The sequence below is a fragment of the Entelurus aequoreus genome, linkage group LG18 (genome assembly GCF_033978785.1).
Source record: "Entelurus aequoreus isolate RoL-2023_Sb linkage group LG18, RoL_Eaeq_v1.1, whole genome shotgun sequence".
NCBI lineage: Eukaryota > Metazoa > Chordata > Actinopteri > Syngnathiformes > Syngnathidae > Entelurus > Entelurus aequoreus.
The window spans coordinates 5,896,511-5,919,041 of record NC_084748.1 but is presented as its reverse complement, the minus strand read 5'-3'; the positions used below and the strand labels follow the sequence as shown (position 1 = coordinate 5,919,041).

The 22,531-nt window shown below is 37.4% G+C and overlaps 1 pseudogene; it reads right to left on the bottom strand.

The window, feature by feature from the left end:
- Positions 1 to 553: 553 nt before the first annotated feature.
- The window catches only part of LOC133633743 (rho GTPase-activating protein 19-like), a 30,181-nt pseudogene continuing 8,203 nt past the window's right edge, over positions 554 to 22,531 (bottom strand).

The window sequence follows — 22,531 nt, the reverse complement described above, 5'->3', positions numbered from 1 at the left end:
AAACCGCAGTAATTTAGAGAAAAATGCTGTAAAAACCGCAGTAATTTAGAGAAAAATGCTGTAAAAACCGCAGTAATTTAGAGAAAATGCTGTAAAAACCGCAGTAATTTAGAGAAAAATGCTGTAAAAACCAGTAATTTAGAGAATGGATGACAAGAGTCTGGTGTGGATGAACTTGACTGGCCTGCACAGAGTCCTGACCTGAACCCGATAGAAGACCTTTGGGATGAATTAGAACGGAGACTGAGACCAACATCAGTGTGACCTCACCAATGCGCTTTTGGAAGAACGGTGGAAAATTCCTATGAACGCACTCCGCAACCTTGTGGACAGCCTTCCCAGAAGAGTTGCAGCTGTAATAGCTGCAAAAGGTGAACAGACATCATATTGTACCCTGTGGGTTAGGAATGGGATGGCACTTCAAGTTCATATGTGAGCAGGTGGCCAAATACTTTTGGCAATATAGTATAAGTACTTTAAATGTTCAACAAAAGCAAAAACAGCAGGTTTTAAGACAAGTTTTAATCCAAAGTGGACATTATTTACAGTCAAAAGAGTTTATCTTCCTGGCAGGAGCAAACTTTTTAAAAAAAATAAAAAAAAATCCAAATAAAATGTTAGGACTCACGAGGAAGGAAGGTCACGTTCCACAAACACAACTTTCCAACTTCCGTAAAGATGGCTGACATATTGCCATGATAGTCCGTCTCCATCATCCTCTCACTCCCGTGACAAAAGTCCTCCTTCCTTCCTTCCTCGCACACAACTGAGCAAAAAGCGACTCCAAGTGTGGAAGGTGAGAGAATGGACAGTAGAAGGTCACACAAACAATGGCATGTAAACACTTTACACTCAGTAACATGTTGAGTCTTGCTCACTCTCTGCACAAAGAGGGTGTGTGAGATGCAGGCAGGTTGTCATGGCAACGGTGATGCCGCCCCCTGCTGGCCTTGGGACAAAATGCACCTGGTTGGATATTAGTGTCAAACTGGAAACAGAATAATACTCAAATAACATTATTCTTTTGTGCTGTAAAGATTACGTTACAGTTTTTAAGTGATTCTAAAATACATTTTCTGACTAGTAGGGCTGGTTCGGAATAATAACACATTTATAACGTAAAAAAACTATAATAGACTAAAAAAATTAGGGACAATTGTGGGGGAATTCTGACAAGGTTGGGAGGCTGTTTAATTACACGGTAACATAAAAACTATAAAACACAACAAAACAACAGCAAAGACAAATCAAATTACATGTTATCATAAAAACTATCAAATAAAACAAAAACTATAAATCATTAACACAAAAACTATAAAAAATCAAGCTCCACATTAGCATAAAAACTATCAAATAAAACAAAATCTATAAATCATTAATACAAAAACAAATCAAATTACACGTTAGAATAAAAACTATAAAATAAAACAAAAACTATAAATCATTAATACAAAAACTATAAAAACAAATCAAATTACACGTTAACATAAAAACTATAAAACAAAACAAAAAACTAATCAAATTACACGTTAACATTAAAACTATCAAATAAAACAAAAACTATAAATCATTAATACAAAAATTATAAAAACAAATCAAATTACATGTTAACATAAAACCTAAAATAAAACAAAAACTATAAAAACAAATTAAACATAATAACTACAAATCATTAATACAAAAACTATAAAAACTAATCAAATTACACATTAACATAAAAACTATTAAAAAAAACAAAACTATAAAAACAAATCAAATTACACATTAACATAAAAACTATCAAACAAAACAAAAAACTATAAAAACTAATCAAATTACACGTTAGCATAAAAACTATAAAATAAAACAAAAACTATAAATCATTGATACGAAAACTATAAAAACAAATCAAATTACACGTTTACATAAAAACTATAAAAACAAATCAAATTACATGTTCACATAAAAACTATAAAATAAAACAAAAACTACAAATACAAATCAATCATAAAAACCACAAATCAATAATACACAATCTATAAAAACAAATCAAAAAATTACACGTTAACATAAAAACTATACAAAAAAACAAAAACTATAAAAACAAATCAAAAACATAAAAACTATAAATCTTTAATACAAAAACTATAAAAACAAATCAAAAACATAACTACAACACGTTAACATAAAAACTATAATACATTAATTACAAAAACTATAGCACATTAATAACAAAAACTGTGACACGTTAATAACAAAAACTATATAACGTTAATAAAAAAAACTAACACTTTAATAACATAAAAGCTACGATACGTTAATAACAAAAAACTGTGATAGACAAAAAACAATAGTAGGTCAACTGAATGGGACAAGCTTGGGGGGATTTGGACGAGGTGGGGGCTGGTTATGAATAATAACACCTAAACATAAAATCTATAATAGCTAATCAAGTAAAATAAATTGCAGCACAAAAGTAACAAAAAAATGGGACAATTGTGGGGAAATTTTGACAAGGTTGGGACAAGGTTTAATAACACATTAACACCATTTTTTTTTAAAAAGCAAATACAAAACCTATAATATGTTGCGCAAACATTTGGGGGGGCTGGATGACATCACTAGTCAGAAAATGTATTCTAGAACACTTAAAGGGGAACTGCACTTTTTTTTGGAATGTTGCCTATCATTCACAATCATCATGAGAGACAAGAGGACAAACGTTTTTTGTATTCCAACTTAAACATCGTCTCGTTCTCGGTGGCAAGCTAGCCAGACAGTGTATGTATTGTAGTTTTAATAACAGGCATGACGGGCTGCGTGTATCATGATCGATATCAAGAGTAAAGTTTTTCCAGTTTATTTGGGTAAGCACTCCATTTATGTCGAAAAAGCTTGTCTCCAAATTCCACATTTACAGCTTCGTGTCACTTTCACTTCACTTTCTCGGCTTCCGTCTGCTCTGATGTCTCACTCTTCCTTTGTGCTCGCTTCTACAAGCAGTAGTTCATCCTCTGTATATTCAGCTTCAAAAAGATAGGGTTGCGAATTGACATTTGTACAAAAATAGTCGTCTTTGTTGTTTTTTACCGAATCTGCCATGATTAGAAAAAACACAAGCGTTTGTTTCTGGAAGTATGAACACACATTTGTTGCCAGAAGTCGGAAGTGAGTTGCTATGAAAATAGAAATCAGTGCGCTGAAGAAATCAGTCCTGGAAATGACTAACATGATCAAAATATGGTAAATATTGAACATATTGTTATGAAGGTGTCTGTTACTACATTATATATATACTTGCAGTGTGTATATTGTACATATTACATATTGTTATGAAGATGTCTGTTACTACATTATATATATACTTGCAGTGTGTATATTGTACATATTACATATTGTTATGAAGGTGTCTGTTACTACATTATATATATACTTGCAGTGTGTATATTGTACATATTACATATTGTTATGAAGATGTCTGTTATACATTATATATACACTTGCAGTGTGTATATTGTACATATTACATATTGTTATGAAGATGTCTGTTACTACATTATATATATATATACTGTACTTGCAGTGTGTATATTGTACATATTCCAAGTTGTTATGAAGATGTCTGTTATACATTATATATATATACTGTACTTGCAGTGTGTATATTGTACATATTACATATGTTATGAAGGTGTCTGTTACTACATTATATATATACTTGCATTGTGTATATTGTACATGTTACATATTGTTATGAAGATGTCTGTTACTACATTATATACATACTTGCAGTGTGTATATTGTACATATTACATATTTTTATGAAGGTGTCTGTTACTACATTATATATATATATACTTGCAGTGTGTATATTGTACATATTACATATTGTTATGAAGGTGTCTGTTACTACATTATATATATACTTGCAGTGTGTATATTGTACATATTACATATTGTTATGAAGGTGTCTGTTATACATTATATATATACTTGCAGTGTGTATATTGTACATATTACATATTGTTATGAAGGTGTCTGTTACTACATTATATATATATATATACTTGCAGTGTGTATATTGTACATATTACATATTGTTATGAAGATGTCTGTTACTACATTATATATATATACTTGCAGTGTGTATATTGTACATAGTTATGAAGGCGTCTGTTACTACATTATATATATATATATATATATATATATATATATATATATATGTATATATATATATATATATATACTTGCAGTGTGTATATAAAAACATATTACATATTGTTATGAAGGTGTCTGTTACAACATTATATATACTTGCAGTGTGCCTATTGTACATATTACATATTGTTATGAAGGTGTCTGTTACTACATTATATATATACTTGCAGTGTGTATATTGTACATATTACATATTGTTATGAAGATGTCTGTTATACATTATATATACACTTGCAGTGTGTATATTGTACATATTACATATTGTTATGAAGGTGTCTGTTACTACATTATATATATACTTGCAGTGTGCCTATTGTACATATTACATATTGTTATGAAGGTGTCTGTTACTACATTATATATATACTTGCAGTGTGTATATTGTACATATTACATATTGTTATGAAGATGTCTGTTATACATTATATATACACTTGCAGTGTGTATATTGTACATATTACATATTGTTATGAAGATGTCTGTTACTACATTATATATATATATACTGTACTTGCAGTGTGTATATTGTACATATTCCAAGTTGTTATGAAGATGTCTGTTATACATTATATATATATACTGTACTTGCAGTGTGTATATTGTACATATTACATATGTTATGAAGGTGTCTGTTACTACATTATATATATACTTGCATTGTGTATATTGTACATGTTACATATTGTTATGAAGATGTCTGTTACTACATTATATACATACTTGCAGTGTGTATATTGTACATATTACATATTTTTATGAAGGTGTCTGTTACTACATTATATATATATATACTTGCAGTGTGTATATTGTACATATTACATATTGTTATGAAGGTGTCTGTTACTACATTATATATATACTTGCAGTGTGTATATTGTACATATTACATATTGTTATGAAGGTGTCTGTTATACATTATATATATACTTGCAGTGTGTATATTGTACATATTACATATTGTTATGAAGGTGTCTGTTACTACATTATATATATATATATACTTGCAGTGTGTATATTGTACATATTACATATTGTTATGAAGATGTCTGTTACTACATTATATATATATACTTGCAGTGTGTATATTGTACATATTACATATTGTTATGAAGGTGTCTGTTACTATATTATTTATATATATATATATATATATACTTGCAGTGTGTATATTGTACATATTACATATTGTTATGAAGGTGTCTGTTACTACATTATATATATACTTGCAGTGTGTATATTGTACATATTACATATTGTTATGAAGGTGTCTGTTATACATTATATATATACTTGCAGTGTGTATATTGTACATATTACATATTGTTATGAAGGTGTCTGTTACTACATTATATATATACTTGCAGTGTGTATATTGTACATATTACATAATGTTATGAAGGTGTCTGTTACTACATTATATATATATATACTTGCAGTGTATATTGTACATATTACATATTGTTATGAAGGTGTCTGTTACTACATTATATATATACTGTACTTGCAGTGTGCCTATTGTACATATTACATATTGTTATGAAGGTGTCTGTTACTACATTATATACATACTTGCAGTGTGTATATTGTACATATTACATATTGTTATGAAGGTGTCTGTTACTACATTATATATATACTTGCAGTGTGTATATTGTACATATTACATATTGTTATGAAGGTGTCTGTTACTACATTATATATATACTTGCAGTGTGTATATTGTACATATTACATATTGTTATGAAGGTGTCTGTTACTACATTATATATATACTTGCAGTGTGTATATTGTACATATTACATATTGTTATGAAGATGTCTGTTATACATTATATATACACTTGCAGTGTGTATATTGTACATATTACATATTGTTATGAAGGTGTCTGTTACTACATTATATACATACTTTCAGTGTGTATATTGTACATATTACATATTGTTATGAAGGTGTCTGTTACTACATTATATACATACTTGCAGTGTGTATATTGTACATATTACATATTGTTATGAAGGTGTCTGTTACTACATTATATACATACTTTCAGTGTGTATATTGTACATATTACATATTGTTATGAAGGTGTCTGTTACTACATTATATACATACTTGCAGTGTGTATATTGTACATATTACATATTGTTATGAAGGTGTCTGTTACTACATTATATACATACTTTCAGTGTGTATATTGTACATATTACATATTGTTATGAAGGTGTCTGTTACTACATTATATACATACTTGCAGTGTGTATATTGTACATATTACATATTGTTATGAAGGTGTCTGTTACTACATTATATACATACTTGCAGTGTGTATATTGTACATATTACATATTGTTATGAAGATGTCTGTTACTACATTATATACATACTTGCAGTGTGTATATTGTACATATTACATATTGTTATGAAGGTGTCTGTTACTACATTATATACATACTTGCAGTGTGTATATTGTACATATTACATATTGTCTCTCTGAAGGCTCCAATGGTGACTCTTATTAGACGCATCTTCCAAGCGTTTTTTTTTTAATTATCATCTTTAATATCTTAAAAATAAAAAAATTAAAATGTGTTTTTGTCTCTCAGAATGATTGTGAACGATAAGCAAAAAAAAAAAAAAAAAGTGCAGTTCCCCTTTAAAAACCGTAACGGCCCAAACTAAATATTTAGGTAAGACATGAGTGACAGTGTTATTGTAATATTTGCAATGATGAGGGGGCTAACGTCCCGCTAGTACAGTAATACGCTAAGATAGCTAGTAATCATGGCTTCCTGTTCCGCCAAAATTAAAGTTTGCTTTGAAGTCATTCACATTTTGTACCAAGAAGATTCACGTTGAAGTGCAGACATGTTGAAGTCACTGACATCTAGTATCTACCATTCACTTCTTGAAATAAATACTCAATTATGGAGCAGTTGAAAATCCCAAAGTATCACAAAATGTTTAGAAAAGTACATTAAATATAAAAAAAACAGCTGTCAGTATAATGTAGTAATAAACATATTATTAACATGTTATTATCTGTGTGTGGTTTCAATGATGACCATGAAAAAGTACATTAAAATATTAGAAACAGCTGTCAGTAAAATGTAGTAATAAACAGTTAGCACTTTGATGTACCTGGTGTACCTAATGAAGTGGCCAGGTTGTAATACTGTCATGTCTGATTGGCTCACATGCGGCCCAGACAAAGCCGTTGCCGTGGCAACACGGAATAGTCACGTCCAGTCCGGGTGTCTACAGAGAGACTTCATGAGCCGGCGAGAAGCAACTTCTGGCCATGGAGGGCGTGGCCTGCTGAGAGAGGTGTGAGATTAGGGTGGGCGGGGGGGTGATACAGGTGTGGTGATGAGTGGACAGGTGATACAGGTGTGGTGATGAGTGGACAGGTGATACAGATGTGGTGATGAGTGGACAGGTGATACAGGTGTGATGATGAGTGGACAGATGATACAGATGTGGTGATGACTGGACAGGTGATACAGATGTGGTGATGACTGGACAGGTGATACAGATAAGGTGATGAGTGGACAGGTGATACAGATAAGGTGATGAGTGGACAGGTGATACAGGTGTGATGATGAGTGGACAGATGATACAGATGTGGTGATGAGTGGACAGGTGATACAAGTGTGGTGATGAGTGGACAGGTGATACAAGTGTGGTGATGAGTGGACAGGTGATACAAGTGTGGTGATGAGTGGACAGGTGATACAGGTGTGATGATGAGTGGACAGGTGATACAGATGTGATGATGAGTGGACAGGTGATACAAGTGTGGTGATGAGTGGACAGGTGATACAGGTGTGATGATGAGTGGACAGGTGGTACAAGTGTGATGATGAGTGGACAGGTGATACAAGTGTGATGATGAGTGGACAGGTGATACAGATGTGGTGATGAGTGGACAGGTGGTACAAGTGTGATGATGAGTGGACAGGTGATACAAGTGTGATGATGAGTGGACAGGTGATACAAGTGTGATGATGAGTGGACAGGTGATACAGGTGTGATGATGAGTGGACAGGTGATACAGGTGTGATGATGAGTGGACAGGTGATACAGGTGTGATGATGAGTGGACAGGTGATACAGATGTGATGATAAGTGGACAGGTGATACAGGTGTGATGATGAGTGGACAGATGATACAGGTGTGATGATGAGTGGACAGGTGGTACAAGTGTGATGATGAGTGGACAGGTGATACAGGTGTGATGATGAGTGGACAGGTGGTACAAGTGTGATGATGAGTGGACAGGTGATACAAGTGTGATGATGAGTGGACAGGTGATACAAGTGTGATGATGAGTGGACAGGTGATACAAGTGTGATGATGAGTGGACAGGTGATACAGGTGTGATGATGAGTGGACAGGTGATACAGATGTGGTGATGAGTGGACAGATGATACAGGTGTGATGATGAGTGGACAGGTGATACAGATGTGGTGATGAGTGGGCAGATGATACAGATGTGGTGATGAGTGGACAGGTGATACAAGTGTGATGATGACTGGACAGGTGATACAGATGTGGTGATGAGTGGACAGGTGTGACAGGTGTGATGATGAGTGGACAGGTGATACAGATGTGGTGATGAGTGGACAGGTGATACAGATGTGATGATGAGTGGACAGGTGATACAGGTGAGATGATGAGTGGACAGATGATACAAGTGTGGTGATGAGTGGACAGGTGATACAGATGTGGTGATGAGTGGACAGGTGATACAGATGTGGTGATGAGTGGACAGGTGATACAGGTGTGATGATGAGTGGACAGGTGATACAGGTGAGATGATGAGTGGACAGATGATACAAGTGTGGTGATGAGTGGACAGGTGATACAGATGTGATGATGAGTGGACAGGTAATACAGATGTGATGATGAGTGGACAGGTGATACAGATGTGGTGATGAGTGGACAGGTGATACAAGTTTGTGATGATGAGTGGACAGGTGATACAAGTTTGTGATGATGAGTGGACAGGTGATACAAGTTTGTGATGATGAGTGGACAGGTGATACAAGTTTGTGATGAGTGGACAGGTGATACAGGTGTGATGATGAGTGGACAGGTGATACAGGTGTGATGATGAGTGGACAGGTGATACAGATGTGGTGATGAGTGGACAGGTGATACAAGTGTGGTGATGAGTGGACAGGTGATACAAGTTTGTGATGATGAGTGGACAGGTGATACAAGTTTGTGATGAGTGGACAGGTGATACAAGTTTGTGATGAGTGGACAGGTGATACAAGTTTGTGATGAGTGGACAGGTGATACAGATGTGGTGATGAGCGGACAGGTGATACAAGTGTGATGATGAGCGGACAGGTGATACAGATGTGGTGATGAGCGGACAGGTGATACAAGTGTGGTGATGAGCGGACAGGTGATACAGGTGTGGTGATGAGCGGACAGGTGATACAGGTGTGGTGATGAGTGGACAGGTGATACAAGTGTGATGATGAGTGGACAGGTGATACAGGTGTGGTGATGAGTGGACAGGTGATACAAGTGTGATGATGAGTGGACAGGTGATACCTTCACAGCTTGACTTTTATTAAAGTTGAAGTCTGGGTTCTTCAACACTAGCCCCGCCTTCCCCCGCACTTTTAGCGGACTTCTCACCTGCAGGCACAATCGGACAGGTAAGTAAGGACATCGAAAGGATCAAAGGTGTGTGTGTGTGTGTGTGTGTGTGTGTGTGTGTGTGTGTGTGTGTGTGTGTGTGTGTGTGTGTGTGTGTGTGTGTGTGTGTGTGTGTGTCACCTCCCGCAGGATAACGTTCTCTTTGCCGTGTTTTGGGGCTGCCGTGGCGACGGCGTGGGGGGAGATGTGTCTTGCTGTCAGCTGATCAGATCGAGGTTTACGCTGCAAGCAGAGCACAGGAGAGTCTGCAATGTCGGCCATCTTTGTGGCATGAGGACTGAGGCCGTGCGAGTCACTGGCCTGCAGACCAAGGTCATGTCGGGCAGAGGAACCACGACAATTAGCAATTAGCGCTCTCGTTGTCAGCTAGTGATTATCGCCCTAGTTGTCAGCTAGCACACACTCCTCGTCCGTGTGTTCACGAGTGCCGACGATTTGATAAAGAAGGTGAGAAGCACTAGTGAGGTCAGGAAAAAACTTAAAAGTCCACATGGCTCCCCCCTTTGTCCCGCAAGCTTTAGAGCAGGGGTCACCAACCTTTTTGAAAGCAAGAGCTACTTCTTGGGTACTGATTAATGCGAAGGGCTACCAGTTTGATACACACTGAAATAAATTGCCATAAATAGCCAATTTGCTCAATTTACCTTTAACTCTATGTTATTATTAATAATTAATGATATTTACACTTAATTGAACGGTTTAAAAGAGGAGAAAACACGAAAAAAATGACAATTAAATTTTTAAACATAGTTTATCTTCAATTTCGACTCTTTAAAATTCAAAATTCAACCGAAAAAAAGAGAAGAACAACTCCCTAATTCGAATCTTTTTGAAAAAATTAAAAAAAATAATTTATGGAAAATCATTAGTAATTTTTCCTGATTAGGATTAATTTTTGAATTTTGATGACATGTTTTAAATAGGTTAAAATCCAATCTGCACTTTGTTAGAATATATAACAAATTGGACCAAGCTATATTCCTAACAAAGACAAATCATTATTTCTTATAGATTTTCCAGAACAAAAATTTTAAAATAAATTCAAAAGACTTTGAAATAAGATTTAAGTTTGATTGTACAGATTTTCTAGATTTGCCAGAATATTTTTTTTAAATTTTAATCATAATAAGTTTGAAGAAATATTTCACAAATATTCTTCGTCGAAAAAACAGAAGCTAAAATGAAGAATTAAATTAGAATGTATTTATTATTCTTTACAATAAAAAAAAATAAATGTACTTGAACATTAATTTAAATTGTCAGGAAAGAAGAGGAAGGAATTTAAAAGGTAAAAAGGTATATGTGTTTAAAAATCCTAAAATCATTTTTAAGGTTGTATTTTTTCTCTAAAATTGTCTTTCTGAAAGTTATAAGAAGCAAAGTAAAAAAATTAATGAATTTATTTAAAAAAGTGAAGACCAAGTCTTTAAAATATTTTCTTGGATTTTCAAATTCTATTTGAGTTTTGTCTCTCTTAGAATTAAAAATGTCGAGCAAAGCGATTTAAATAAATAAATATAATATAATACATTTTAGTTATTTACTATAGTAAATAAATAACATTTAAAAAATAGAGGCAGCTCACTGGTAAGTGCTGCTATTTGAGCTATTTTTAGAACAGGCCAGCGGGCTACTCATCTGGTCCTTACGGGCTACCTGGTGCCCGCGGGCACCGCATTGGTGACCCCTGCTTTAGAGCATGTCATAGCATGAAAACGACGATTATGGTACCTTGATGAGTCCTCCAAACGAGCGGGAGCGCGGATGCTTTTTGGGGGCGTGGCCAGGCTCCTTGGTGGGCGTGGCGGCGGCGGTCTGCTTGACCAACTGCACACAGCCAGCAAACACACACACACACACACACACTGGTGTTACTAATTAGTGCACACGTACTAGGGATAAGCCATAAAACAATATCAATACGTATCGGGATAGACACATAAATAAGAAAGCGGAAGTACGGAAGCAAGGTTGGTTGCATGGACAAAGACGCTCTTGGTAACCGAGCAATGCGGGAAGGGATCACGTGACACGCTAACAGCCAATCAGGTAACGGTATCAACTATCAAGTGGGCTTGTCCGGCGCTTGATTCTCTGCATGGAGTGAGAAGACAAAGTCCAAATGAAGAAATTGTGGATCAAAGAGGACAGTTTTTGTATGTTTTCAAAGGGACCGTAGTCCGACTGATGTGGTCTGTCAATGATGCAAGGCAAGAGCGCTAACACCACACCACCTTAGCCGCGCTCACCCTTTAGAGCACAGCTGTAACTTCCTGCCACTAAACCTGCAGAAAATAGTTCTTCTCAGGTTTCTATGTTTACATTTTCACACTATTTTCTTACACTTTATGAAGCATTTCTTACATATTCCTTATTTTTGCACATTCATTTTAAGAGCTTATTGTTAAGTGTTTTTAATATTTTGTCGACATCGTTTGAGTGTTTTCCATGCGACATCTACCCGTACAATAATAATATTTAAATAATTACTGTATAACAACAATTCCTTTACATAGTTAAATAAGAATAACAGGGTAAATTAATGTTACACAGCCGTTATTTCCCACTACTAAACCTGCAGAAAGTAGTTCTTCTCAAGTTTCCTTGTTTACATTTTCACACTTTTAAAGTTAAAGTTAAAGTTCCAGTGATTGTCACACGCACACTGGGTGTGGTGAAATGTGTCCTCTAGCGTTTGAACCAACCCCAGGTTCACCCCTTGGGAGGTGAGGGGAGCAGTGAGCAGCAGCGTGGGCCGCGCTCGGGAATAATTTGGTGATTTAACCCCCAATTCCAACCCTTGATGCTGAGTGCCAAGCAGGGAGACAATGGGTCCAATTTTTTGGAGTCTTTGGTATGACTCGGCCGGGGTTTGAACTCACAACCTCCCAGTCTCATGGCGGACACTTTAACCGCAAGGCCACTGAGCTGGTTTACACTTTCTTACACTTTATGAAGCATTTCTTACATATTCCTTATTTTTAAGAGCTTATTGTTAAGGGTTCAATGTGACTATTTTGTTGACATTGTTTGAGTGTTTTCCATGCGACATCTACCCATACAATAATAATATTTAACACAGCTATATTAACACAGAAAAAAGTGAAATAACTTAGTGGTTAACTGTAGGTCAATAATGCATGTCTTTCTCTCAGACAGACAGGGCTTTGATGTCCGTTTCATCTGGGGCGCACACACACACACATATATGTATATATTTATATATATACACATATATATTTATCTACATACACACACACACACATATATATATATATATACTGTATATATATACACATACACATATACATATATATACTGTATATATTAGGGCTGCAACAACTAATCGATTAAATCGATTAAAATTGATTATAAAAATAGTTGCCGATTAATTTTGTCATCGATTCGTTGGATCTATGTTATGCGCATGCGCAGAGGCTTTAAAAAAATAAAAATAAAAATATTTTTTTTAAATAAATCTTTATTTATAAACTGCAACATGTACAAACAGCTGAGAAACATTAATCAAAATAAGTATGGTGCCAGTATGCTGTTTTTTTTAAATAAAATGCTGGAAAGGATAGAAATGTAGTTTGTTTCTTTTATCCGATTATTAATCGATTAATCGAAGTAATAATCGACAGATTAATCGATTATCAAATTAATCGTTAGTTGCAGCCCTAGTATATATATATATATATATAAATAAGCCAGAATCAGGTGGGAAAAAACGCTAACAATACTTTAGAAAGTTAGCGCCCTCTAGTGATCGTTTAGAAGCTGAGTCCAACAACTTAAAAAAAAATAGCAAATCAAATAGAAGACAGACCTGTCGGACCAGTTTCTTCTTCTTGGCCGAGTCGGGCATGTTGTGGTGCACGTGTTGAAAGAGCTCCTTCAGCGCCTCCTCCGTGTATTGCTGGGCGGGGGACAGGCACTGCTCGGGACCAGCCGGGGTCGGGACCGCCGCCCTCTTGAGCGGCGGCGCCACCCGCTGCGAGGGCGGGTTGCTCACCGCCAACAGGTCCAGGTCGTCCTGGCAGCGTGTGAGATGGAAATCATGCAACCAACTAACTTGTCTCTTGTAATAAGTAGCAGACGTTAAAGTGTTTATTAGCATTTAGGGACCATATTTACATTTCCTGTGATGGTTATTTGCACCAAAGTGGTCATTTTTATCATGTTGTTGTTAAATGTGCCCACTGAAATATTTAACCAAGTATTGAGAAAAATAACAATAATAAATAGAAACAACATACTTCTTTGGTGAAGGAAACATTAAATATAGTTACGGCTTCTTTTCTTATTAGTGTTCAAATATCTTTTTTCTTCATAATTTGCAATAGTTTGTGGGGGTTTTTTAACGATGAAGGCAAAAGGAGTGTTGCACGTCTCGTTTACGTGACACCTCACGAGTTCACTTCCTGCTGTTGACACCTGTGTCAAATATAGATATTTATCGCCCTGTTCCAAGAGAGCACATCCTGTTGGTTTAATGTGCACCATTAAATATCTTTGTTGCTCAGTCAGTTGTGTGTTTGTTTCATTTTAGATCGGGGGTATGTCCTTTCTGAAGGGGGAAAGACCTTAATGTCTCTTGATTTCATGTTAGCATTTAAGTCGGCAAGCCAGCCAACTTGTTTGCCGTATTTTTCGGAGTATAAGTCGCCGAAAATGCACAATAAAGAAGGAAAAAAACATATACAAGTCGCACTGGAGTATAAGTCGCATTTTGGGGGGAAATTTATTTGATAAAAGCCAACACCAAGAATAGACATTTGAAAGGCAATTTAAAATAAATAAAGAATAGTGAACAACAGGCTGAATAAGTGTACATTATATGAGGCATAAATAACCAACTGCAGTGTTTCCCACACATTCATTTATTTGTGGCGGCCCGCCATGAAAGAATTACGTCCGCCACAAATAAAAATTAAAAATAAAATAAAAATTTTTTTTTTTTTGTGTCCTGTCCAGCTTTTCAGGCAAATCATATAGTTGATGTAGATGCCCATATAGGCTGTTCAGATTTACTTTACAAAATAGAAGTGTAGGATACTTCTCTTGTTGCCTTATTTGTATTTGACCACTACTGTTTTCTGTTTATTTGTTACTGACTGTGGCAGGACACCTCTGCCTCTGTTTCACTTTATGTTGCTGGTAAATAATATGGTTGTAGTAGTAGGCTAAAGTTAAATTATTTTGTATGCACTAAATAAAGGGGCAGAGCTTTAAGAGACATTTTAGCTTTTATATTTTATAAGATATCTTTTTTGTAAGAACCACAATTAATAAATATATTTCAGTGAATAACTTATTGTTCAAATCTGTATATAAATATGGACATAAAGTGTTGTAATTATATTGTAAAATGGATGGATGGATGGACGTTTAAAACAAAACTGTTATTATTAATTAGTAAGTATACATTTTTTGAGCCTTTTTAGAGAAAATAATTTCATTGTAGTAAATTATGCAAATTACTCGATGATGTCATGGTGACCACGCCCACAGCCACACCCCCACCGCCACAGGTATCTTGGCAGTTTATGGGAAACACTGAACTGAGAACGTGCCTGGTATGTTAACGTAACATATTATGGTAAGAGTCATTCAAATAACTATAACATGTAGAACATGCTATACGTTTGCCAAACAATCTGTCACTCCTAATCGCTAAATCCCATGAAATCTTATACGTCTAGTCTCTTACGTGAATGAGCTAAATAATAATATTTGATATTTTACGGTAATGTGTTAATAATTTCACACATAAGTCGCTCCTGAGTATAAGTCGCACCCCCGGCCAAACTATGAAAAAAACTGTGACTTATTGTCCGAAAAATACGGTATTGCGTAAATGAGCAGCATTAGTTAATCAAAGTACGGTCATGAATCTAGGTGTAATATGGTAATAATAAACAAGAGTTTTACCGCAGCTTATAATTAATACCATTTATCGATATATACCTATTAGCATGTATGATTTACAGTGGAACCTCCATTCAAGAACCCCTCTATTTGCAAACTTTTTGGTTTATGAACTATGAGATGGAGCCAAACGCACCTCTTTTGTGTTTGCTCGTATTGGCGGGATTGAGGAAAGTACCAAGTACGTTTTTAATTGTGATGAGAACAGACTTTTCTGGAAAAATATGCCAAAGCGGGCTTATTTCACAGCGGAACATACTTGCCAACCTTGAGACCTCCAATATCGGGAGGTGTGTGTGTGTGGGGGGGGGGGCGTGGTTGGGGCGTGGGTAAGGGCGTGGTTAAGACGAGAGTATATTTACAGCTAGAATTCACCAAATCAAGTATTTCATATATATATATAATATATATATATATTAGGGCTGCAACAACTAATCAATTAAAATCGATTATAAAAATAGTTGCCGATTATTTTAGTCATCGATTCGTTGGATCTATGCTATGCGCATGCGCAGAGGCTTTAAAAAAATTAAAAATAAATAAATAAATAAACCTTTATTTATAAACTGCAACATGTACAAACAGCTGAGAAACAATAATCAAAATAAGTATGGTGCCAGTATGCTGTTTTTTTCCAATAAAATACTGGAAAGAATAGAAATGTAGTTTGTCTCTTTTATCCGATTATTAATCGATTAATCGAAGTAATAATCGACAGATTAATCGATTATCAAATTAATCGTTAGTTGCAGCCCTAATATATATGAAATACTTGACTTTCAGTGAATTCTAGCTATATATATATATTTTTATTTTATTATACATATACATAAAAGACATAATTGAATTTCTGCAGGCTATCCAGTAGGTGGCAGTATTGTCCTGTTTAAGAGTGTCACAACATTGCTGTTTAGGGCAGACGAACTGCTTTACGGTAGACTAAACGTGACTGCTGTTGTTGTGTGTTGTTACCGCGTTGGGAGGACGTTAATGAAACTGCCTAACAATAAACCCACATAAGAAACCAAGAACTCTCTCTCCTTGTTGTGCACTCTACTCTCTAAAAGCCGTAGATGTTATGACGTCATTGGGCAGGCAAGCTGCTGGGAAAGCGGACGTGAGAACGGCGGAGGGGGCGTGGCCTCCAGCTCCGGCTGAATACCGGGAGTTTGTCGGGAGAAAATCTCTGCCGGGAGGTTGTCGGGAGAGGCGCTGAATACCGGGATTCTCCCGCTAAAAACGTGAGGGTTGGCAAGTATGCAGCGGAAGAAAGAAATAGCATCTTTTCCAAGATCGCGCACATACACGCCGCCTCCCTTCTTTCCCTCTGTCTGCTCCTTTCAAAGTGGATTTTACTTTTTTAAATGTTTATTATGGTAGCAACATGGTTGTTGAAGTTAAGGACACACCTTCACTAAAATATGGACTTTTGTCCTGGGTGGAACCAATTATTTATATTTACGTTCTTTCTTAAGGACAAATTAGCTTCACTACAACAACTTTGCGATTTTTGAAGCCATTAAATGGAGGTTCCACTGCATTTCCTTCCTGCATTTAGAAAGGATTTTCAGGTTTTTCGGGGTCACCGACCTTGCTCCGCAGCGCCGAGTTGGTCACGAAGTGTGCTCTGGCGTGTTCCCGCAGGTAGACCGGTGCCTGAGCGGCGAAAAAAACAGGGAACGTTACAGCGGCTGATGCACTTCCCACAACCTGCGCACGCCCGCTAAATCACCCGGAAGAGCTTCTGCGAGTGTCTGATGAGGAAGGCCATGCTGCTGTTGAGCGTCTTCAGCTTGTCTTTCAGGTCTTGGGCCGTCACCTGGAGCAGGGAACACCGGTTCAGTTCCACGCCAACCCCCACGGTCCGGTGAGAGACCGCCACAATGTATCCAACTTGGACAAGTGTCTTGCAAACATAATGATATTACAGAGCACAAAAATTAAGCCAGTAATCAAGGCTAGTGAGAAGTAGGGCTGCAACAACTAATCGATTAAATCGATTAAAATCGATTATAAAAATAGTTGCCGATTAATTTAGTCATCGATTCGTTGGATCTATGCTATGCGCATGCGCAGAGGCTTTAGAAAAAAAAAAAAAAAAAAAAAAAAATTTTAATAAACCTTTATTTATAAACTGCAACATGTACAAACAGCTGAGAAACAATAATCAAAATAAGTATGGTGCCAGTATGCTGGGTTTTTTCAATAAAATACTGGAAAGGACAGAAATGTAGTTTGTCTCTTTTATCCGATTATTAATCGATTAATCGAAGTAATAATCGTCAGATTAATCGATTATCAAATTAATCGTTAGTTGCAGCCCTAGTGAGATGTAATGTAACAATGTCAAAAAAGATCAATTATTATTGCGTCAGGTTAATTTGTGTCTTTATTACTAAAACTTTTTGGACACGGAATTTGTTAACAGATTTTTTTCTACATTCAACTATGCTGACAATTTAGTTAACCGGATTATAAGGCGCACTGCCGATGAATGGTCTATTTTCAATCCTTTTTCATATATAAGGCGCATTAAAAGGAGTCATATTATTATTTTTTCCAAAATGTAAAAGACTTCGAGGAGTTCAAGTACCTCGGAGTCTTGTTCACGAGTGAGGGAAGAGTGGTTCGTGAGATCGACAGGCGGATCGGTGCGGCGTCTTCAGTAATGCGGGCGCTGTATCGGTCCGTTGTGGTGAAGAAGGAGCTGAGCCGCAAGGCAAAGCTCTCAATTTACCGGTCGATCTACGTTCCCATCCTCACCTATGGTCATGAGCTTTGGGTTATGACCGAAAGGACAAGATCACGGGTACAAGCGGCCGAAATGAGTTTCCTCCGCCGGGTGGCGGGTCTCTCCCTTAGAGATAGGGTGAGAAGCTCTGTCATCCGGGAGGAGCTCAAAGTAAAGCCACTGCTCCTCCACATCGAGAGGAGCCAGATGAGGTGGTTCGGGCATCTGGTCAGGATGCCACCCGAACGCCTCCCTAGGGAGGTGTTTAGGGCACGTCCGACCGGTAGGAGGCCACGGGGAAGACCCAGGACACGTTGGGAAGACTATGTCTCCCGGCTGGCCTGGGAACGCCTCGGGATCCCCCGGGAAGAGCTAGACGAAGTGGCTGGGGAGAGGGATGTCTGGGCTTCCCTGCTTAGGCTGCTGCCCCCGCGACCCGACCTCGGATAAGCGGAAGAAGATGGATGGATGGATGGATGGTAAAAGACTTCCTTGTGGTGAAGTGAATTATATTTATATAGCGCTTTTCTGTAGTGACTCAAAGCGCTTTTTACATAGTGAAACCCAATATCTAAGTTACATTTACACCAGTGTGGGTGGCACTGGGAGCAGGTGGGTAAAGTGTCTTGCCCAAGGACACAACGGCAGTGACTAGGATGGCGGAAGCAGGGATCGAACCTGCAACCCTCGATTTGTTGGCACGGCCACTCTACCAACCGAACTATACCGCCCTATGTGGTCTACATCAGTGGTCCCCACCCGTCCGTAAGCACACATGATTGTATTTTTTTATGACAAAAAAACAAACAAAAAAAACCACAAAGAGCTGCAAGGGATTCAGGGTATTTGTCCTGTTGTGTTTATGTTGTGTTACGGTGCGGATGTTCCCCCGAAATGTGTTTGTCATTCTTGTTTGGTGTGGGTTCACAGTGTGGCGCATATTTGTAACAGTGTTAAAGTTGTTTATACGTCCACCCTCAGTGTGACCTGTATGCCTGTTGACCAATTATGCCTTGCATTCACTTGTGTGTGTGTGAAAAGCCGTAGATATTATGTGACTGGGCCGGCACGCAAAGGCAGTGCCTTTAAGGTTTATTGGCGCTCTGTACTTCTCCCTACGTCCGTGTACCACTCCGTACAGCGGCGTTTTAAAAAGTGATGGATGCAGATCTTTTACATATATCCATATTTAAGTGTTACTTCTTTCCCTCCATAATCGTATTACAAAATAGCTAGTATTCTTCCTTGTTTCTCTCTCTCTTAGTAAGGTGTCGGCCTTCTAGCAGTGGAATGTAGGGGGTAGAGATAACACAAGAAGTAGTCTAAACAATGAGGGTGGGGGCGAGGGACAGAGGGGAGAGGACAGCACTTCCGTGGGTTGGGAGAGAGACCGAGCTAGACCGGGTGACGGAACGCTGGTGTACTAGATTGGTCTCAGGTTTGTCTTCAAAGCTTTGACAATAAACCACAAAATACCAACTACTGCCTGGTGTTCAATATAACCTCCAGCTTATTGCCATCAAAAGAATCTGGGAGAGACTAGCAATTTGAATTCCCCATTGGAGGAAGAGCTGGTCTACGCAACAAAAGTCATAAATATTACTTTTTGAAACCGATACCGATAATTTCCGACATGACATTTTAAAGCATTTATCGGCCGATAATATCGGACGTCTCTAAAAAAATTCGGTATCTTAGTTACCCACGCCGTAATGTGATTATTTATATGTTTAGATAGGGGTATGTCTATTCTTAATGGGGAAAGATGTTAATGACTCTCGTTTTCATGTTAGCATTTAATAAGCTAGCGAGCTGGTGCAGCATTTAATAAGCTAGCGAGCTGGCGCCATGAGTTTATCAAAGTGCAGTTATCAATCACGGGTTTTTTTACCAATCAAATTTAAAAAGATAATACTATCCGTCAGGAGTTTTACCGCAGTTATTAGGGGTGTGCGTCTTTGGCCACGTAATAATTCAATCCATATCTGATTACGAGGGTTAGGATTCGATTCAGAATCCAGCCTGGATTCGAACCGATTCTCGCAATGTGTTATTTGGTTCTAATGAAATGTCTTCAAAACAGGTCAGAAAGGCTCCTTCTGGTTGCATGGAGATGACTTAAACATTTTTTTTTTCCTTTTTCAATTGTTTTTAATAGGGATGTCCGATAATATCGGACTGCCGATATCGGCCGATAAATACTTTAAAATGTAATATCGGAAATTATTGGTATCGGTTTCAAATTTATCGGTATCGGTTTCAAAAAGTAAAATGTATGACAGAGCGCCAATAAACCTTAAAGGCACTGCCTTTGCGTGCCGGCCAAGTCACATAATATCTACGGCTTTTCACACACACAAGTGAATGCAAGGCATACTTTGTCAACAGCCATACAGGTCACACTGAGGGTGTCCGTATAAACAACTTTAACACTGTTACAAATATGTGCCACACTGTGAACCCACACCAATCAAGAATCACAAACACATTTTGGGAGAACATCCGCACCGTAACGCAACATAAACACAACAGAACAAATACCCAGAACCCCTTGCAGCACAAACTCTTCCGGGACGCTACAATATACACCCCCAGCTACCACCTACCCCGCCCACCTCAACCTCCTCTCTCTGGGAGAGCATGTCCCAAATTCCAAGCTGCTGTTTTGAGGCATGTTAAAAAAAAGAATGCACTTTGTGACTTCAATAATAAATATGGCAGTGCCATGTTGGCATTTCTTTCCATAACTTGAGTTGATTTATTTTGGAAAACCTTGTTACATTGTTTAATGCATTGTGGAGAATGCATATATGTTTAAGAGTTATTTCTTTATTCATAGCCATGTTTGAGCAGCTAGTACTTTTCCTTTGTATATTCTACTAGTTTCTCTTGTCTTCAGAGGCCTGTTTAGTGTCTTAACCTTGGAATGTGAAATACAACCCCCACTCTCTTCCTTATCAGTGTTGCGAGGGGGAGAGATGGGGGCTTTCTTTGCGTGCAAGGAGTTGGCTTTTCCGTTTGAATGTCAGATCGACTAGAGTAGCCGATATGAATGTAATGATCTAGGTCATGGGTGTCAAACTCTGGCCCGCGGGCCAAATTTGGCCCGCCGTGTGATTTCATTTGGCCCTTGAGGCAATATCAAATTAACATTAGATCTGGCCCGCCGGTATTATAAAGCGGCGGTGCCGCTGAAACACCACATTCGCCGCTAATACTCATACTTGCCAACCGTCCCGATTTTCCCGGGAGACTCCCGAATTTCAGTGCCCCTCCCGAAAATCTCCCGGGGCAACCATTCTCCCGAATTTCTCCCGATTTCCACCCGGATAACATTATTGGGGGCGTGCCTTAAAGGCACTGCCTTTAGCGTCCTCTACAACCTGTCGTCACGTCCGCGTTTCCTCCATACAAACAGCGTTCCGGCCCAGCCACTTAATATATGCGGCTTTTACACACACGGGTGAATGCAAGGCATACTTGATCAACAGCCATACAGGTCACACTGAGGGTGACCGTATAAACAACTTTAACACTGTTACAAATATGCGCCACACTGTGAACCCACTCCAAACAAGAATGACAAACACATTTCGGGAGAACATCCGCACCGTAACACAACATAAACACAACAGAACAAATACCCAGAACCCCTTGCAACACTAACTCTTCCGGGACGCTACAATATACCTGTGCACCCCTGCTACCACCAAACCCCGAATGAGCGAATGCAAGGCATATTAAATTGAATTTAATATACCATTGATGTTTTTTCGTTCGTTTTTTGAAAGTTGATTTTGCACTATTAAGTTATATAAGCGTTGCTTGTTCCATATTCAGTGTTAAAGCAAATCAGTGTAGCAAACTGAGCAATAATTAACGTTTTATTCATGCACTCTCTTGCTACTTCAAGGCTTGAATGTTTGATTCATTCATTATTGTTATTTTATTTTCAAATGTATTATTAGCCTGTGGAAAAAGTTTATTTTGATATTTA